The sequence below is a fragment of the Ambystoma mexicanum genome, assembly GCF_040938575.1.
Source record: "Ambystoma mexicanum isolate Mex_15411 chromosome 12 unlocalized genomic scaffold, UKY_AmexF1_1 Mex_chr12_unloc.1, whole genome shotgun sequence".
Taxonomy (NCBI): domain Eukaryota; kingdom Metazoa; phylum Chordata; class Amphibia; order Caudata; family Ambystomatidae; genus Ambystoma; species Ambystoma mexicanum.
In genome coordinates, this window is record NW_027182322.1 from 12,500,144 (window position 1) to 12,517,046 (window position 16,903).

The 16,903-nt window shown below is 36.0% G+C and overlaps 18 non-coding genes across 18 annotated transcripts; all 18 read left to right on the forward strand.

Moving 5' to 3' along the window:
• The first annotated feature begins 85 nt into the window (after window positions 1-85).
• TRNAR-UCU (transfer RNA arginine (anticodon UCU)) lies at window positions 86-175 on the forward strand. The gene is given in 2 exon segments: window positions 86-122; window positions 140-175. It is a non-coding gene; the product is annotated as a tRNA-Arg (tRNA).
• Window positions 176-851: 676 nt separating this feature from the next.
• Window positions 852-941, forward strand: TRNAR-UCU (transfer RNA arginine (anticodon UCU)). The gene is given in 2 exon segments: window positions 852-888; window positions 906-941. It is a non-coding gene; the product is annotated as a tRNA-Arg (tRNA).
• Window positions 942-2,382: 1,441 nt separating this feature from the next.
• Window positions 2,383-2,472, forward strand: TRNAR-UCU (transfer RNA arginine (anticodon UCU)). Its single transcript is given in 2 exon segments — window positions 2,383-2,419; window positions 2,437-2,472. It is a non-coding gene; the product is annotated as a tRNA-Arg (tRNA).
• Window positions 2,473-3,148: 676 nt separating this feature from the next.
• Window positions 3,149-3,238, forward strand: TRNAR-UCU (transfer RNA arginine (anticodon UCU)). Its single transcript is given in 2 exon segments — window positions 3,149-3,185; window positions 3,203-3,238. It is a non-coding gene; the product is annotated as a tRNA-Arg (tRNA).
• A 676-nt stretch (window positions 3,239-3,914) lies between these two features.
• Window positions 3,915-4,004, forward strand: TRNAR-UCU (transfer RNA arginine (anticodon UCU)). The gene is given in 2 exon segments: window positions 3,915-3,951; window positions 3,969-4,004. It is a non-coding gene; the product is annotated as a tRNA-Arg (tRNA).
• Window positions 4,005-4,680: 676 nt separating this feature from the next.
• On the forward strand, window positions 4,681-4,770 carry TRNAR-UCU (transfer RNA arginine (anticodon UCU)). The gene is given in 2 exon segments: window positions 4,681-4,717; window positions 4,735-4,770. It is a non-coding gene; the product is annotated as a tRNA-Arg (tRNA).
• Window positions 4,771-5,446: 676 nt separating this feature from the next.
• Window positions 5,447-5,536, forward strand: TRNAR-UCU (transfer RNA arginine (anticodon UCU)). The gene is given in 2 exon segments: window positions 5,447-5,483; window positions 5,501-5,536. It is a non-coding gene; the product is annotated as a tRNA-Arg (tRNA).
• A 676-nt stretch (window positions 5,537-6,212) lies between these two features.
• Window positions 6,213-6,302, forward strand: TRNAR-UCU (transfer RNA arginine (anticodon UCU)). The gene is given in 2 exon segments: window positions 6,213-6,249; window positions 6,267-6,302. It is a non-coding gene; the product is annotated as a tRNA-Arg (tRNA).
• Window positions 6,303-7,743: 1,441 nt separating this feature from the next.
• Window positions 7,744-7,833, forward strand: TRNAR-UCU (transfer RNA arginine (anticodon UCU)). Its single transcript is given in 2 exon segments — window positions 7,744-7,780; window positions 7,798-7,833. It is a non-coding gene; the product is annotated as a tRNA-Arg (tRNA).
• Window positions 7,834-8,509: 676 nt separating this feature from the next.
• Window positions 8,510-8,599, forward strand: TRNAR-UCU (transfer RNA arginine (anticodon UCU)). The gene is given in 2 exon segments: window positions 8,510-8,546; window positions 8,564-8,599. It is a non-coding gene; the product is annotated as a tRNA-Arg (tRNA).
• A 1,441-nt stretch (window positions 8,600-10,040) lies between these two features.
• Window positions 10,041-10,130, forward strand: TRNAR-UCU (transfer RNA arginine (anticodon UCU)). Its single transcript is given in 2 exon segments — window positions 10,041-10,077; window positions 10,095-10,130. It is a non-coding gene; the product is annotated as a tRNA-Arg (tRNA).
• A 676-nt stretch (window positions 10,131-10,806) lies between these two features.
• Window positions 10,807-10,896, forward strand: TRNAR-UCU (transfer RNA arginine (anticodon UCU)). The gene is given in 2 exon segments: window positions 10,807-10,843; window positions 10,861-10,896. It is a non-coding gene; the product is annotated as a tRNA-Arg (tRNA).
• Window positions 10,897-11,572: 676 nt separating this feature from the next.
• TRNAR-UCU (transfer RNA arginine (anticodon UCU)) lies at window positions 11,573-11,662 on the forward strand. The gene is given in 2 exon segments: window positions 11,573-11,609; window positions 11,627-11,662. It is a non-coding gene; the product is annotated as a tRNA-Arg (tRNA).
• Window positions 11,663-12,338: 676 nt separating this feature from the next.
• TRNAR-UCU (transfer RNA arginine (anticodon UCU)) lies at window positions 12,339-12,428 on the forward strand. Its single transcript is given in 2 exon segments — window positions 12,339-12,375; window positions 12,393-12,428. It is a non-coding gene; the product is annotated as a tRNA-Arg (tRNA).
• Window positions 12,429-13,869: 1,441 nt separating this feature from the next.
• On the forward strand, window positions 13,870-13,959 carry TRNAR-UCU (transfer RNA arginine (anticodon UCU)). The gene is given in 2 exon segments: window positions 13,870-13,906; window positions 13,924-13,959. It is a non-coding gene; the product is annotated as a tRNA-Arg (tRNA).
• A 676-nt stretch (window positions 13,960-14,635) lies between these two features.
• On the forward strand, window positions 14,636-14,725 carry TRNAR-UCU (transfer RNA arginine (anticodon UCU)). The gene is given in 2 exon segments: window positions 14,636-14,672; window positions 14,690-14,725. It is a non-coding gene; the product is annotated as a tRNA-Arg (tRNA).
• Window positions 14,726-15,401: 676 nt separating this feature from the next.
• TRNAR-UCU (transfer RNA arginine (anticodon UCU)) lies at window positions 15,402-15,491 on the forward strand. The gene is given in 2 exon segments: window positions 15,402-15,438; window positions 15,456-15,491. It is a non-coding gene; the product is annotated as a tRNA-Arg (tRNA).
• A 676-nt stretch (window positions 15,492-16,167) lies between these two features.
• On the forward strand, window positions 16,168-16,257 carry TRNAR-UCU (transfer RNA arginine (anticodon UCU)). Its single transcript is given in 2 exon segments — window positions 16,168-16,204; window positions 16,222-16,257. It is a non-coding gene; the product is annotated as a tRNA-Arg (tRNA).
• Window positions 16,258-16,903: the final 646 nt, after the last annotated feature.

A 16,903-nucleotide genomic window follows, 5' to 3' on the forward strand; every position in this document is an offset into this window, starting at 1 on the left:
GAAGGCTTGATAATATGATGTGAAGTAAACACTGGATTGACAAAACCTCGATCATCCCCTGATGTACGCAAGTTGATTGTCATCTGGCTCTGTGGCGCAATGGATAGCGCGTTGGACTTCTAAGTGAATTGGCAAAGTCATTCAAAGGTTGTGGGTTCGAATCCCACCAGAGTCGCATTTTTTACTTTCTTATTCAAACAAGGAACATTATGCATGTGAGGAATGTTTATTTTTGGCCGATGCTTTAATCTTAGTATGTGACCCAAGTTGAACCTATGTATCTAATACAGCATGCAACTGAATCAAAAGCAGTCTGCCTTCCATTGCAACAGGAACATATTGCTCATAAGCAATACAACATCACTGCCAGAAACTTTGCACTTTCCTAATGTATCCTTCCTTCAGAAACATTGTCTTTATAATAGCTGTAAATGAGATAGACCAAAAACACGACACCCTACACTCAGACATTTGTTTCTAGCGACATATAAAGTAAAATCTTCTTTCAAAGCTATTTATGGTATATTCTCTTTGTGTTTTTGTATTGTTAACCAATTGTATGGCTGCACTTTTTATCCAGTTCTTTTTTATTAAGGTATGGAATTGTTGTCCAAACGTATTCAGTTTGCAAGAAAATACAGTAATACCCTATTCTCCGAATTTATCCCTAAAGGAACAAAGGTGTAGTTCAAGGTTTCACCCAGAAGTGTGATTCTTCTACAGACATTTTATGTTTCAGAAAACAATTATTCTTTCTTGTATCCCAGAAGGCTTGATAATATGATGTGAAGTAAACACTGGATTGACAAAACCTCGATCATCCCCTGATGTACGCAAGTTGATTGTCATCTGGCTCTGTGGCGCAATGGATAGCGCGTTGGACTTCTAAGTGAATTGGCAAAGTCATTCAAAGGTTGTGGGTTCGAATCCCACCAGAGTCGCATTTTTTACTTTCTTATTCAAACAAGGAACATTATGCATGTGAGGAATGTTTATTTTTGGCCGATGCTTTAATCTTAGTATGTGACCCAAGTTGAACCTATGTATCTAATACAGCATGCAACTGAATCAAAAGCAGTCTGCCTTCCATTGCAACAGGAACATATTGCTCATAAGCAATACAACATCACTGCCAGAAACTTTGCACTTTCCTAATGTATCCTTCCTTCAGAAACATTGTCTTTATAATAGCTGTAAATGAGATAGACCAAAAACACGACACCCTACACTCAGACATTTGTTTCTAGCGACATATAAAGTAAAATCTTCTTTCAAAGCTATTTATGGTATATTCTCTTTGTGTTTTTGTATTGTTAACCAATTGTATGGCTGCACTTTTTATCCAGTTCTTTTTTATTAAGGTATGGAATTGTTGTCCAAACGTATTCAGTTTGCAAGAAAATACAGTAATACCCTATTCTCCGAATTTATCCCTAAAGGAACAAAGGTGTAGTTCAATGTTTCACCCAGAAGTGTGATTCTTCTACAGACATTTTATGTTTCAGAAAACAATTATTCTTTCTTGTATCCCAGAAGGCTTGATAATATGATGTGAAGTAAACACTGGATTGACAAAACTTCGATCATCCCTTGATGTACGCAACTTGATTTTCATCTGGCTCTGTGGTGCAATGGATAGCGCGTTGGACTTCTAAGTGAATTGGCAAAGTCATTCAAAGTTTGTGTGTTCGAATCCCACCAGAGTCGCATTTTTTACTTTCTTATTCAAACAAGGAACATTATGCATGTGAGGAATGTTTATTTTTGGCCGATGCTTTAATCTTAGTATTTGACCCAAGTTGAACCTATGTATCTAATACAGCATGCAACTGAATCAAAAGCAGTCTGCCTTCCATTGCAACAGGAACATATTGCTCATAAGCAATACAACATCACTACCAGAAACTTGGCACTTTTCTAATGTATCCTTCCTTCAGAAACATTGTCTTTATAATAGCTGTAAATGAGATAGACCAAAACACGACACCCTACGCTCAGACATTTGTTTCTAGCGACATATAAAGTAAAATCTTCTTTCAAAGCTATTTATGGTATATTCTCTTTGTGTTTTTGTATTGTTAACCAATTGTATGTCTGCACTTTTTATCCAGTTCTTTTTTATTAAGGTATGGAATTGTTGTCCAAACCAATTCACTTGGCAAGAAAATACTGTAATACCCTATTCTCCGAATTTATCCCTAAAGGAACAAAGGTGTAGTTCAAGGTTTCACCCAGAAGTGTGATTCTTCTACAGACATTTTATGTTTCCGAAAACAATTATTCTTTCTTGTATCCCAGAAGGCTTGATAATATGATGTGAAGTAAACACCGGATTGACAAAACTTCGATCATCCCTTAATGTACTCAAGTTGATGTGCATCTGGCTCTGTGGCGCAATGGATAGCGCGTTGGACTTCTAAGTGAATTGGCAAAGTCATTCAAAGGTTGTGGGTTCGAATCCCACCAGAGTCGCATTTTTTACTTTCTTATTCAAACAAGGAACATTATGCATGTGAGGAATGTTTATTTTTGGCCGATGCTTTAATCTTAGTATTTGACCCAAGTTGAACCTATGTATCTAATACAGCATGCAACTGAATCAAAAGCAGTCTGCCTTCCATTGCAACAGGAACATATTGCTCATAAGCAATACAACATCACTGCCAGAAACTTTGCACTTTCCTAATGTATCCTTCCTTCAGAAACATTGTCTTTATAATAGCTGTAAATGAGATAGACCAAAAACACGACACCCTACACTCAGACATTTGTTTCTAGCGACATATAAAGTAAAATCTTCTTTCAAAGCTATTTATGGTATATTCTCTTTGTGTTTTTGTATTGTTAACCAATTGTATGGCTGCACTTTTTATCCAGTTCTTTTTTATTAAGGTATGGAATTGTTGTCCAAACGTATTCAGTTTGCAAGAAAATACAGTAATACCCTATTCTCCGAATTTATCCCTAAAGGAACAAAGGTGTAGTTCAAGGTTTCACCCAGAAGTGTGATTCTTCTACAGACATTTTATGTTTCAGAAAACAATTATTCTTTCTTGTATCCCAGAAGGCTTGATAATATGATGTGAAGTAAACACTGGATTGACAAAACTTCGATCATCCCTTAATGTACGCAAGTTGATTTTCATCTGGCTCTGTGGCGCAATGGATAGCGCGTTGGACTTCTAAGTGAATTGGCAAAGTCATTCAAAGGTTGTGGGTTCGAATCCCACCAGAGTCGTATTTTTTACTTTCTTATTCAAACAAGGAACATTATGCATGTGAGGAATGTTTATTTTTGGCCGATGCTTTAATCTTAGTATTTGACCCAAGTTGAACCAATGTATCTAATACAGCATGCAACTGAATCAAAAGCAGTCTGCCTTCCATTGCAACAGGAACATATTGCTCATAAGCAATACAACATCACTGCCAGAAACTTTGCACTTTCCTAATGTATCCTTCCTTCAGAAACATTGTCTTTATAATAGCTGTAAATGAGATAGACCAAAAACACGACACCCTACACTCAGACATTTGTTTCTAGCGACATATAAAGTAAAATCTTCTTTCAAAGCTATTTATGGTATATTCTCTTTGTGTTTTTGTATTGTTAACCAATTGTATGGCTGCACTTTTTATCCAGTTCTTTTTTATTAAGGTATGGAATTGTTGTCCAAACGTATTCAGTTTGCAAGAAAATACAGTAATACCCTATTCTCCGAATTTATCCCTAAAGGAACAAAGGTGTAGTTCAAGGTTTCACCCAGAAGTGTGATTCTTCTACAGACATTTTATGTTTCAGAAAACAATTATTCTTTCTTGTATCCCAGAAGGCTTGATAATATGATGTGAAGTAAACACTGGATTGACAAAACTTCGATCATCCCTTAATGTACGCAAGTTGATTTTCATCTGGCTCTGTGGCGCAATGGATAGCGCGTTGGACTTCTAAGTGAATTGGCAAAGTCATACAAAGGTTGTGGGTTCGAATCCCACCAGAGTCGTATTTTTTACTTTCTTATTCAAACAAGGAACATTATGCATGTGAGGAATGTTTATTTTTGGCCGATGCTTTAATCTTAGTATTTGACCCAAGTTGAACCTATGTATCTAATACAGCATGCAACTGAATCAAAAGCAGTCTGCCTTCCATTGCAACAGGAACATATTGCTCATAAGCAATACAACATCACTGCCAGAAACTTTGCACTTTCCTAACGTATCCTTCCTTCAGAAACATTGTCTTTATAATAGCTGTAAATGAGATAGACCAAAAACACGACACCCTACACTCAGACATTTGTTTCTAGCGACATATAAAGTAAAATCTTCTTTCAAAGCTATTTATGGTATATTCTCTTTGTGTTTTTGTATTGTTAACCAATTGTATGTCTGCACTTTTTATCCAGTTCTTTTTTATTAAGGTATGGAATTGTTGTCCAAACGTATTCAGTTTGCAAGAAAATACAGTAATACCCTATTCTCCGAATTTATCCCTAAAGGAACAAAGGTGTATTTCAAGGTTTCACCCAGAAGTGTGATTCTTCTACAGACATTTTATGTTTCAGAAAACAATTATTCTTTCTTGTATCCCAGAAGGCTTGATAATATGATGTGAAGTAAACACTGGATTGACAAAACTTCGATCATCCCTTAATGTACGCAAGTTGAGTTTCAACTGGCTCTGTGGCGCAATGGATAGCGCGTTGGACTTCTAAGAGAATTGGCAAAGTCATTCAAAGGTTGTGGGTTCGAATCCCACCAGAGTCGTATTTTTTACTTTCTTATTCAAACAAGGAACATTATGCATGTGAGGAATGTTTATTTTTGGCCGATGCTTTAATCTTAGTATTTGACCCAAGTTGAACCTATGTATCTAATACAGCATGCAACTGAATCAAAAGCAGTCTGCCTTCCATTGCAACAGGAACATATTGCTCATAAGCAATACAACATCACTGCCAGAAACTTTGCACTTTCCTAATGTATCCTTCCTTCAGAAACATTGTCTTTATAATAGCTGTAAATGAGATAGACCAAAAACACGACACCCTACACTCAGACATTTGTTTCTAGCGACATATAAAGTAAAATATTCTTTCAAAACTATTTATGGTATATTCTCTTTGTGTTTTTGTATTGTTAACCAATTGTATGGCTGCACTTTTTATACAGTTCTTTTTTATTAAGGTATGGAATTGTTGTCCAAACGTATTCAGTTTGCAAGAAAATACAGTAATACCCTATTCTCTGAATTTATCCCTAAAGGAACAAAGGTGTAGTTCAAGGTTTCACCCAGAAGTGTGATTCTTCTACAGACATTTTATGTTTCAGAAAACAATTATTCTTTCTTGTATCCCAGAAGGCTTGATAATATGATGTGAAGTAAACACTGGATTGACAAAACCTCGATCATCCCCTGATGTACGCAAGTTGATTGTCATCTGGCTCTGTGGCGCAATGGATAGCGCGTTGGACTTCTAAGTGAATTGGCAAAGTCATTCAAAGGTTGTGGGTTCGAATCCCACCAGAGTCGCATTTTTTACTTTCTTATTCAAACAAGGAACATTATGCATGTGAGGAATGTTTATTTTTGGCCGATGCTTTAATCTTAGTATGTGACCCAAGTTGAACCTATGTATCTAATACAGCATGCAACTGAATCAAAAGCAGTCTGCCTTCCATTGCAACAGGAACATATTGCTCATAAGCAATACAACATCACTGCCAGAAACTTTGCACTTTCCTAATGTATCCTTCCTTCAGAAACATTGTCTTTATAATAGCTGTAAATGAGATAGACCAAAAACACGACACCCTACACTCAGACATTTGTTTCTAGCGACATATAAAGTAAAATCTTCTTTCAAAGCTATTTATGGTATATTCTCTTTGTGTTTTTGTATTGTTAACCAATTGTATGGCTGCACTTTTTATCCAGTTCTTTTTTATTAAGGTATGGAATTGTTGTCCAAACGTATTCAGTTTGCAAGAAAATACAGTAATACCCTATTCTCCGAATTTATCCCTAAAGGAACAAAGGTGTAGTTCAAGGTTTCACCCAGAAGTGTGATTCTTCTACAGACATTTTATGTTTCAGAAAACAATTATTCTTTCTTGTATCCCAGAAGGCTTGATAATATGATGTGAAGTAAACACTGGATTGACAAAACCTCGATCATCCCCTGATGTACGCAAGTTGATTGTCATCTGGCTCTGTGGCGCAATGGATAGCGCGTTGGACTTCTAAGTGAATTGGCAAAGTCATTCAAAGGTTGTGGGTTCGAATCCCACCAGAGTCGCATTTTTTACTTTCTTATTCAAACAAGGAACATTATGCATGTGAGGAATGTTTATTTTTGGCCGATGCTTTAATCTTAGTATGTGACCCAAGTTGAACCTATGTATCTAATACAGCATGCAACTGAATCAAAAGCAGTCTGCCTTCCATTGCAACAGGAACATATTGCTCATAAGCAATACAACATCACTGCCAGAAACTTTGCACTTTCCTAATGTATCCTTCCTTCAGAAACATTGTCTTTATAATAGCTGTAAATGAGATAGACCAAAAACACGACACCCTACACTCAGACATTTGTTTCTAGCGACATATAAAGTAAAATCTTCTTTCAAAGCTATTTATGGTATATTCTCTTTGTGTTTTTGTATTGTTAACCAATTGTATGGCTGCACTTTTTATCCAGTTCTTTTTTATTAAGGTATGGAATTGTTGTCCAAACGTATTCAGTTTGCAAGAAAATACAGTAATACCCTATTCTCCGAATTTATCCCTAAAGGAACAAAGGTGTAGTTCAATGTTTCACCCAGAAGTGTGATTCTTCTACAGACATTTTATGTTTCAGAAAACAATTATTCTTTCTTGTATCCCAGAAGGCTTGATAATATGATGTGAAGTAAACACTGGATTGACAAAACTTCGATCATCCCTTAATGTACGCAACTTGATTTTCATCTGGCTCTGTGGTGCAATGGATAGCGCGTTGGACTTCTAAGTGAATTGGCAAAGTCATTCAAAGTTTGTGTGTTCGAATCCCACCAGAGTCGCATTTTTTACTTTCTTATTCAAACAAGGAACATTATGCATGTGAGGAATGTTTATTTTTGGCCGATGCTTTAATCTTAGTATTTGACCCAAGTTGAACCTATGTATCTAATACAGCATGCAACTGAATCAAAAGCAGTCTGCCTTCCATTGCAACAGGAACATATTGCTCATAAGCAATACAACATCACTACCAGAAACTTGGCACTTTTCTAATGTATCCTTCCTTCAGAAACATTGTCTTTATAATAGCTGTAAATGAGATAGACCAAAACACGACACCCTACGCTCAGACATTTGTTTCTAGCGACATATAAAGTAAAATCTTCTTTCAAAGCTATTTATGGTATATTCTCTTTGTGTTTTTGTATTGTTAACCAATTGTATGTCTGCACTTTTTATCCAGTTCTTTTTTATTAAGGTATGGAATTGTTGTCCAAACCAATTCACTTGGCAAGAAAATACTGTAATACCCTATTCTCCGAATTTATCCCTAAAGGAACAAAGGTGTAGTTCAAGGTTTCACCCAGAAGTGTGATTCTTCTACAGACATTTTATGTTTCCGAAAACAATTATTCTTTCTTGTATCCCAGAAGGCTTGATAATATGATGTGAAGTAAACACCGGATTGACAAAACTTCGATCATCCCTTAATGTACTCAAGTTGATGTGCATCTGGCTCTGTGGCGCAATGGATAGCGCGTTGGACTTCTAAGTGAATTGGCAAAGTCATTCAAAGGTTGTGGGTTCGAATCCCACCAGAGTCGCATTTTTTACTTTCTTATTCAAACAAGGAACATTACGCATGTGAGGAATGTTTATTTTTGGCCGATGCTTTAATCTTAGTATTTGACCCAAGTTGAACCTATGTATCTAATACAGCATGCAACTGAATCAAAACCAGTCTGCCTTCCATTGCAACAGGAACATATTGCTCATAAGCAATACAACATCACTGCCAGAAACTTTGCACTTTCCTAATGTATCCTTCCTTCAGAAACATTGTCTTTATAATAGCTGTAAATGAGATAGACCAAAAACACGACACCCTACACTCAGACATTTGTTTCTAGCGACATATAAAGTAAAATCTTCTTTCAAAGCTATTTATGGTATATTCTCTTTGTGTTTTTGTATTGTTAACCAATTGTATGGCTGCACTTTTTATCCAGTTCTTTTTTATTAAGGTATGGAATTGTTGTCCAAACGTATTCAGTTTGCAAGAAAATACAGTAATACCCTATTCTCCGAATTTATCCCTAAAGGAACAAAGGTGTAGTTCAAGGTTTCACCCAGAAGTGTGATTCTTCTACAGACATTTTATGTTTCAGAAAACAATTATTCTTTCTTGTATCCCAGAAGGCTTGATAATATGATGTGAAGTAAACACTGGATTGACAAAACCTCGATCATCCCCTGATGTACGCAAGTTGATTGTCATCTGGCTCTGTGGCGCAATGGATAGCGCGTTGGACTTCTAAGTGAATTGGCAAAGTCATTCAAAGGTTGTGGGTTCGAATCCCACCAGAGTCGCATTTTTTACTTTCTTATTCAAACAAGGAACATTATGCATGTGAGGAATGTTTATTTTTGGCCGATGCTTTAATCTTAGTATGTGACCCAAGTTGAACCTATGTATCTAATACAGCATGCAACTGAATCAAAAGCAGTCTGCCTTCCATTGCAACAGGAACATATTGCTCATAAGCAATACAACATCACTGCCAGAAACTTTGCACTTTCCTAATGTATCCTTCCTTCAGAAACATTGTCTTTATAATAGCTGTAAATGAGATAGACCAAAAACACGACACCCTACACTCAGACATTTGTTTCTAGCGACATATAAAGTAAAATCTTCTTTCAAAGCTATTTATGGTATATTCTCTTTGTGTTTTTGTATTGTTAACCAATTGTATGGCTGCACTTTTTATCCAGTTCTTTTTTATTAAGGTATGGAATTGTTGTCCAAACGTATTCAGTTTGCAAGAAAATACAGTAATACCCTATTCTCCGAATTTATCCCTAAAGGAACAAAGGTGTAGTTCAATGTTTCACCCAGAAGTGTGATTCTTCTACAGACATTTTATGTTTCAGAAAACAATTATTCTTTCTTGTATCCCAGAAGGCTTGATAATATGATGTGAAGTAAACACTGGATTGACAAAACTTCGATCATCCCTTAATGTACGCAACTTGATTTTCATCTGGCTCTGTGGTGCAATGGATAGCGCGTTGGACTTCTAAGTGAATTGGCAAAGTCATTCAAAGTTTGTGTGTTCGAATCCCACCACAGTCGCATTTTTTACTTTCTTATTCAAACAAGGAACATTATGCATGTGAGGAATGTTTATTTTTGGCCGATGCTTTAATCTTAGTATTTGACCCAAGTTGAACCTATGTATCTAATACAGCATGCAACTGAATCAAAAGCAGTCTGCCTTCCATTGCAACAGGAACATATTGCTCATAAGCAATACAACATCACTACCAGAAACTTGGCACTTTTCTAATGTATCCTTCCTTCAGAAACATTGTCTTTATAATAGCTGTAAATGAGATAGACCAAAACACGACACCCTACGCTCAGACATTTGTTTCTAGCGACATATAAAGTAAAATCTTCTTTCAAAGCTATTTATGGTATATTCTCTTTGTGTTTTTGTATTGTTAACCAATTGTATGTCTGCACTTTTTATCCAGTTCTTTTTTATTAAGGTATGGAATTGTTGTCCAAACCAATTCACTTGGCAAGAAAATACTGTAATACCCTATTCTCCGAATTTATCCCTAAAGGAACAAAGGTGTAGTTCAAGGTTTCACCCAGAAGTGTGATTCTTCTACAGACATTTTATGTTTCTGAAAACAATTATTCTTTCTTGTATCCCAGAAGGCTTGATAATATGATGTGAAGTAAACACCGGATTGACAAAACTTCGATCATCCCTTAATGTACTCAAGTTGATGTGCATCTGGCTCTGTGGCGCAATGGATAGCGCGTTGGACTTCTAAGTGAATTGGCAAAGTCATTCAAAGGTTGTGGGTTCGAATCCCACCAGAGTCGCATTTTTTACTTTCTTATTCAAACAAGGAACATTATGCATGTGAGGAATGTTTATTTTTGGCCGATGCTTTAATCTTAGTATTTGACCCAAGTTGAACCTATGTATCTAATACAGCATGCAACTGAATCAAAAGCAGTCTGCCTTCCATTGCAACAGGAACATATTGCTCATAAGCAATACAACATCACTGCCAGAAACTTTGCACTTTCCTAATGTATCCTTCCTTCAGAAACATTGTCTTTATAATAGCTGTAAATGAGATAGACCAAAAACACGACACCCTACACTCAGACATTTGTTTCTAGCGACATATAAAGTAAAATCTTCTTTCAAAGCTATTTATGGTATATTCTCTTTGTGTTTTTGTATTGTTAACCAATTGTATGGCTGCACTTTTTATCCAGTTCTTTTTTATTAAGGTATGGAATTGTTGTCCAAACGTATTCAGTTTGCAAGAAAATACAGTAATACCCTATTCTCCGAATTTATCCCTAAAGGAACAAAGGTGTAGTTCAAGGTTTCACCCAGAAGTGTGATTCTTCTACAGACATTTTATGTTTCAGAAAACAATTATTCTTTCTTGTATCCCAGAAGGCTTGATAATATGATGTGAAGTAAACACTGGATTGACAAAACTTCGATCATCCCTTAATGTACGCAAGTTGATTTTCATCTGGCTCTGTGGCGCAATGGATAGCGCGTTGGACTTCTAAGTGAATTGGCAAAGTCATTCAAAGGTTGTGGGTTCGAATCCCACCAGAGTCGTATTTTTTACTTTCTTATTCAAACAAGGAACATTATGCATGTGAGGAATGTTTATTTTTGGCCGATGCTTTAATCTTAGTATTTGACCCAAGTTGAACCAATGTATCTAATACAGCATGCAACTGAATCAAAAGCAGTCTGCCTTCCATTGCAACAGGAACATATTGCTCATAAGCAATACAACATCACTGCCAGAAACTTTGCACTTTCCTAATGTATCCTTCCTTCAGAAACATTGTCTTTATAATAGCTGTAAATGAGATAGACCAAAAACACGACACCCTACACTCAGACATTTGTTTCTAGCGACATATAAAGTAAAATCTTCTTTCAAAGCTATTTATGGTATATTCTCTTTGTGTTTTTGTATTGTTAACCAATTGTATGGCTGCACTTTTTATCCAGTTCTTTTTTATTAAGGTATGGAATTGTTGTCCAAACGTATTCAGTTTGCAAGAAAATACAGTAATACCCTATTCTCCGAATTTATCCCTAAAGGAACAAAGGTGTAGTTCAAGGTTTCACCCAGAAGTGTGATTCTTCTACAGACATTTTATGTTTCAGAAAACAATTATTCTTTCTTGTATCCCAGAAGGCTTGATAATATGATGTGAAGTAAACACTGGATTGACAAAACTTCGATCATCCCTTAATGTACGCAAGTTGATTTTCATCTGGCTCTGTGGCGCAATGGATAGCGCGTTGGACTTCTAAGTGAATTGGCAAAGTCATTCAAAGGTTGTGGGTTCGAATCCCACCAGAGTCGTATTTTTTACTTTCTTATTCAAACAAGGAACATTATGCATGTGAGGAATGTTTATTTTTGGCCGATGCTTTAATCTTAGTATTTGACCCAAGTTGAACCTATGTATCTAATACAGCATGCAACTGAATCAAAAGCAGTCTGCCTTCCATTGCAACAGGAACATATTGCTCATAAGCAATACAACATCACTGCCAGAAACTTTGCACTTTCCTAATGTATCCTTCCTTCAGAAACATTGTCTTTATAATAGCTGTAAATGAGATAGACCAAAAACACGACACCCTACACTCAGACATTTGTTTCTAGCGACATATAAAGTAAAATCTTCTTTCAAAGCTATTTATGGTATATTCTCTTTGTGTTTTTGTATTGTTAACCAATTGTATGGCTGCACTTTTTATCCAGTTCTTTTTTATTAAGGTATGGAATTGTTGTCCAAACGTATTCAGTTTGCAAGAAAATACAGTAATACCCTATTCTCCGAATTTATCCCTAAAGGAACAAAGGTGTAGTTCAAGGTTTCACCCAGAAGTGTGATTCTTCTACAGACATTTTATGTTTCAGAAAACAATTATTCTTTCTTGTATCCCAGAAGGCTTGATAATATGATGTGAAGTAAACACTGGATTGACAAAACCTCGATCATCCCCTGATGTACGCAAGTTGATTGTCATCTGGCTCTGTGGCGCAATGGATAGCGCGTTGGACTTCTAAGTGAATTGGCAAAGTCATTCAAAGGTTGTGGGTTCGAATCCCACCAGAGTCGCATTTTTTACTTTCTTATTCAAACAAGGAACATTATGCATGTGAGGAATGTTTATTTTTGGCCGATGCTTTAATCTTAGTATGTGACCCAAGTTGAACCTATGTATCTAATACAGCATGCAACTGAATCAAAAGCAGTCTGCCTTCCATTGCAACAGGAACATATTGCTCATAAGCAATACAACATCACTGCCAGAAACTTTGCACTTTCCTAATGTATCCTTCCTTCAGAAACATTGTCTTTATAATAGCTGTAAATGAGATAGACCAAAAACACGACACCCTACACTCAGACATTTGTTTCTAGCGACATATAAAGTAAAATCTTCTTTCAAAGCTATTTATGGTATATTCTCTTTGTGTTTTTGTATTGTTAACCAATTGTATGGCTGCACTTTTTATCCAGTTCTTTTTTATTAAGGTATGGAATTGTTGTCCAAACGTATTCAGTTTGCAAGAAAATACAGTAATACCCTATTCTCCGAATTTATCCCTAAAGGAACAAAGGTGTAGTTCAATGTTTCACCCAGAAGTGTGATTCTTCTACAGACATTTTATGTTTCAGAAAACAATTATTCTTTCTTGTATCCCAGAAGGCTTGATAATATGATGTGAAGTAAACACTGGATTGACAAAACTTCGATCATCCCTTAATGTACGCAACTTGATTTTCATCTGGCTCTGTGGTGCAATGGATAGCGCGTTGGACTTCTAAGTGAATTGGCAAAGTCATTCAAAGTTTGTGTGTTCGAATCCCACCAGAGTCGCATTTTTTACTTTCTTATTCAAACAAGGAACATTATGCATGTGAGGAATGTTTATTTTTGGCCGATGCTTTAATCTTAGTATTTGACCCAAGTTGAACCTATGTATCTAATACAGCATGCAACTGAATCAAAAGCAGTCTGCCTTCCATTGCAACAGGAACATATTGCTCATAAGCAATACAACATCACTACCAGAAACTTGGCACTTTTCTAATGTATCCTTCCTTCAGAAACATTGTCTTTATAATAGCTGTAAATGAGATAGACCAAAACACGACACCCTACGCTCAGACATTTGTTTCTAGCGACATATAAAGTAAAATCTTCTTTCAAAGCTATTTATGGTATATTCTCTTTGTGTTTTTGTATTGTTAACCAATTGTATGTCTGCACTTTTTATCCAGTTCTTTTTTATTAAGGTATGGAATTGTTGTCCAAACCAATTCACTTGGCAAGAAAATACTGTAATACCCTATTCTCCGAATTTATCCCTAAAGGAACAAAGGTGTAGTTCAAGGTTTCACCCAGAAGTGTGATTCTTCTACAGACATTTTATGTTTCCGAAAACAATTATTCTTTCTTGTATCCCAGAAGGCTTGATAATATGATGTGAAGTAAACACCGGATTGACAAAACTTCGATCATCCCTTAATGTACTCAAGTTGATGTGCATCTGGCTCTGTGGCGCAATGGATAGCGCGTTGGACTTCTAAGTGAATTGGCAAAGTCATTCAAAGGTTGTGGGTTCGAATCCCACCAGAGTCGCATTTTTTACTTTCTTATTCAAACAAGGAACATTATGCATGTGAGGAATGTTTATTTTTGGCCGATGCTTTAATCTTAGTATTTGACCCAAGTTGAACCTATGTATCTAATACAGCATGCAACTGAATCAAAAGCAGTCTGCCTTCCATTGCAACAGGAACATATTGCTCATAAGCAATACAACATCACTGCCAGAAACTTTGCACTTTCCTAATGTATCCTTCCTTCAGAAACATTGTCTTTATAATAGCTGTAAATGAGATAGACCAAAAACACGACACCCTACACTCAGACATTTGTTTCTAGCGACATATAAAGTAAAATCTTCTTTCAAAGCTATTTATGGTATATTCTCTTTGTGTTTTTGTATTGTTAACCAATTGTATGGCTGCACTTTTTATCCAGTTCTTTTTTATTAAGGTATGGAATTGTTGTCCAAACGTATTCAGTTTGCAAGAAAATACAGTAATACCCTATTCTCCGAATTTATCCCTAAAGGAACAAAGGTGTAGTTCAAGGTTTCACCCAGAAGTGTGATTCTTCTACAGACATTTTATGTTTCAGAAAACAATTATTCTTTCTTGTATCCCAGAAGGCTTGATAATATGATGTGAAGTAAACACTGGATTGACAAAACTTCGATCATCCCTTAATGTACGCAAGTTGATTTTCATCTGGCTCTGTGGCGCAATGGATAGCGCGTTGGACTTCTAAGTGAATTGGCAAAGTCATTCAAAGGTTGTGGGTTCGAATCCCACCAGAGTCGTATTTTTTACTTTCTTATTCAAACAAGGAACATTATGCATGTGAGGAATGTTTATTTTTGGCCGATGCTTTAATCTTAGTATTTGACCCAAGTTGAACCAATGTATCTAATACAGCATGCAACTGAATCAAAAGCAGTCTGCCTTCCATTGCAACAGGAACATATTGCTCATAAGCAATACAACATCACTGCCAGAAACTTTGCACTTTCCTAATGTATCCTTCCTTCAGAAACATTGTCTTTATAATAGCTGTAAATGAGATAGACCAAAAACACGACACCCTACACTCAGACATTTGTTTCTAGCGACATATAAAGTAAAATCTTCTTTCAAAGCTATTTATGGTATATTCTCTTTGTGTTTTTGTATTGTTAACCAATTGTATGGCTGCACTTTTTATCCAGTTCTTTTTTATTAAGGTATGGAATTGTTGTCCAAACGTATTCAGTTTGCAAGAAAATACAGTAATACCCTATTCTCCGAATTTATCCCTAAAGGAACAAAGGTGTAGTTCAAGGTTTCACCCAGAAGTGTGATTCTTCTACAGACATTTTATGTTTCAGAAAACAATTATTCTTTCTTGTATCCCAGAAGGCTTGATAATATGATGTGAAGTAAACACTGGATTGACAAAACTTCGATCATCCCTTAATGTACGCAAGTTGATTTTCATCTGGCTCTGTGGCGCAATGGATAGCGCGTTGGACTTCTAAGTGAATTGGCAAAGTCATTCAAAGGTTGTGGGTTCGAATCCCACCAGAGTCGTATTTTTTACTTTCTTATTCAAACAAGGAACATTATGCATGTGAGGAATGTTTATTTTTGGCCGATGCTTTAATCTTAGTATTTGACCCAAGTTGAACCTATGTATCTAATACAGCATGCAACTGAATCAAAAGCAGTCTGCCTTCCATTGCAACAGGAACATATTGCTCATAAGCAATACAACATCACTGCCAGAAACTTTGCACTTTCCTAATGTATCCTTCCTTCAGAAACATTGTCTTTATAATAGCTGTAAATGAGATAGACCAAAAACACGACACCCTACACTCAGACATTTGTTTCTAGCGACATATAAAGTAAAATCTTCTTTCAAAGCTATTTATGGTATATTCTCTTTGTGTTTTTGTATTGTTAACCAATTGTATGGCTGCACTTTTTATCCAGTTCTTTTTTATTAAGGTATGGAATTGTTGTCCAAACGTATTCAGTTTGCAAGAAAATACAGTAATACCCTATTCTCCGAATTTATCCCTAAAGGAACAAAGGTGTAGTTCAAGGTTTCACCCAGAAGTGTGATTCTTCTACAGACATTTTATGTTTCAGAAAACAATTATTCTTTCTTGTATCCCAGAAGGCTTGATAATATGATGTGAAGTAAACACTGGATTGACAAAACCTCGATCATCCCCTGATGTACGCAAGTTGATTGTCATCTGGCTCTGTGGCGCAATGGATAGCGCGTTGGACTTCTAAGTGAATTGGCAAAGTCATTCAAAGGTTGTGGGTTCGAATCCCACCAGAGTCGCATTTTTTACTTTCTTATTCAAACAAGGAACATTATGCATGTGAGGAATGTTTATTTTTGGCCGATGCTTTAATCTTAGTATGTGACCCAAGTTGAACCTATGTATCTAATACAGCATGCAACTGAATCAAAAGCAGTCTGCCTTCCATTGCAACAGGAACATATTGCTCATAAGCAATACAACATCACTGCCAGAAACTTTGCACTTTCCTAATGTATCCTTCCTTCAGAAACATTGTCTTTATAATAGCTGTAAATGAGATAGACCAAAAACACGACACCCTACACTCAGACATTTGTTTCTAGCGACATATAAAGTAAAATCTTCTTTCAAAGCTATTTATGGTATATTCTCTTTGTGTTTTTGTATTGTTAACCAATTGTATGGCTGCACTTTTTATCCAGTTCTTTTTTATTAAGGTATGGAATTGTTGTCCAAACGTATTCAGTTTGCAAGAAAATACAGTAATACCCTATTCTCCGAATTTATCCCTAAAGGAACAAAGGTGTAGTTCAATGTTTCACCCAGAAGTGTGATTCTTCTACAGACATTTTATGTTTCAGAAAACAATTATTCTTTCTTGTATCCCAGAAGGCTTGATAATATGATGTGAAGTAAACACTGGATTGACAAAACTTCGATCAT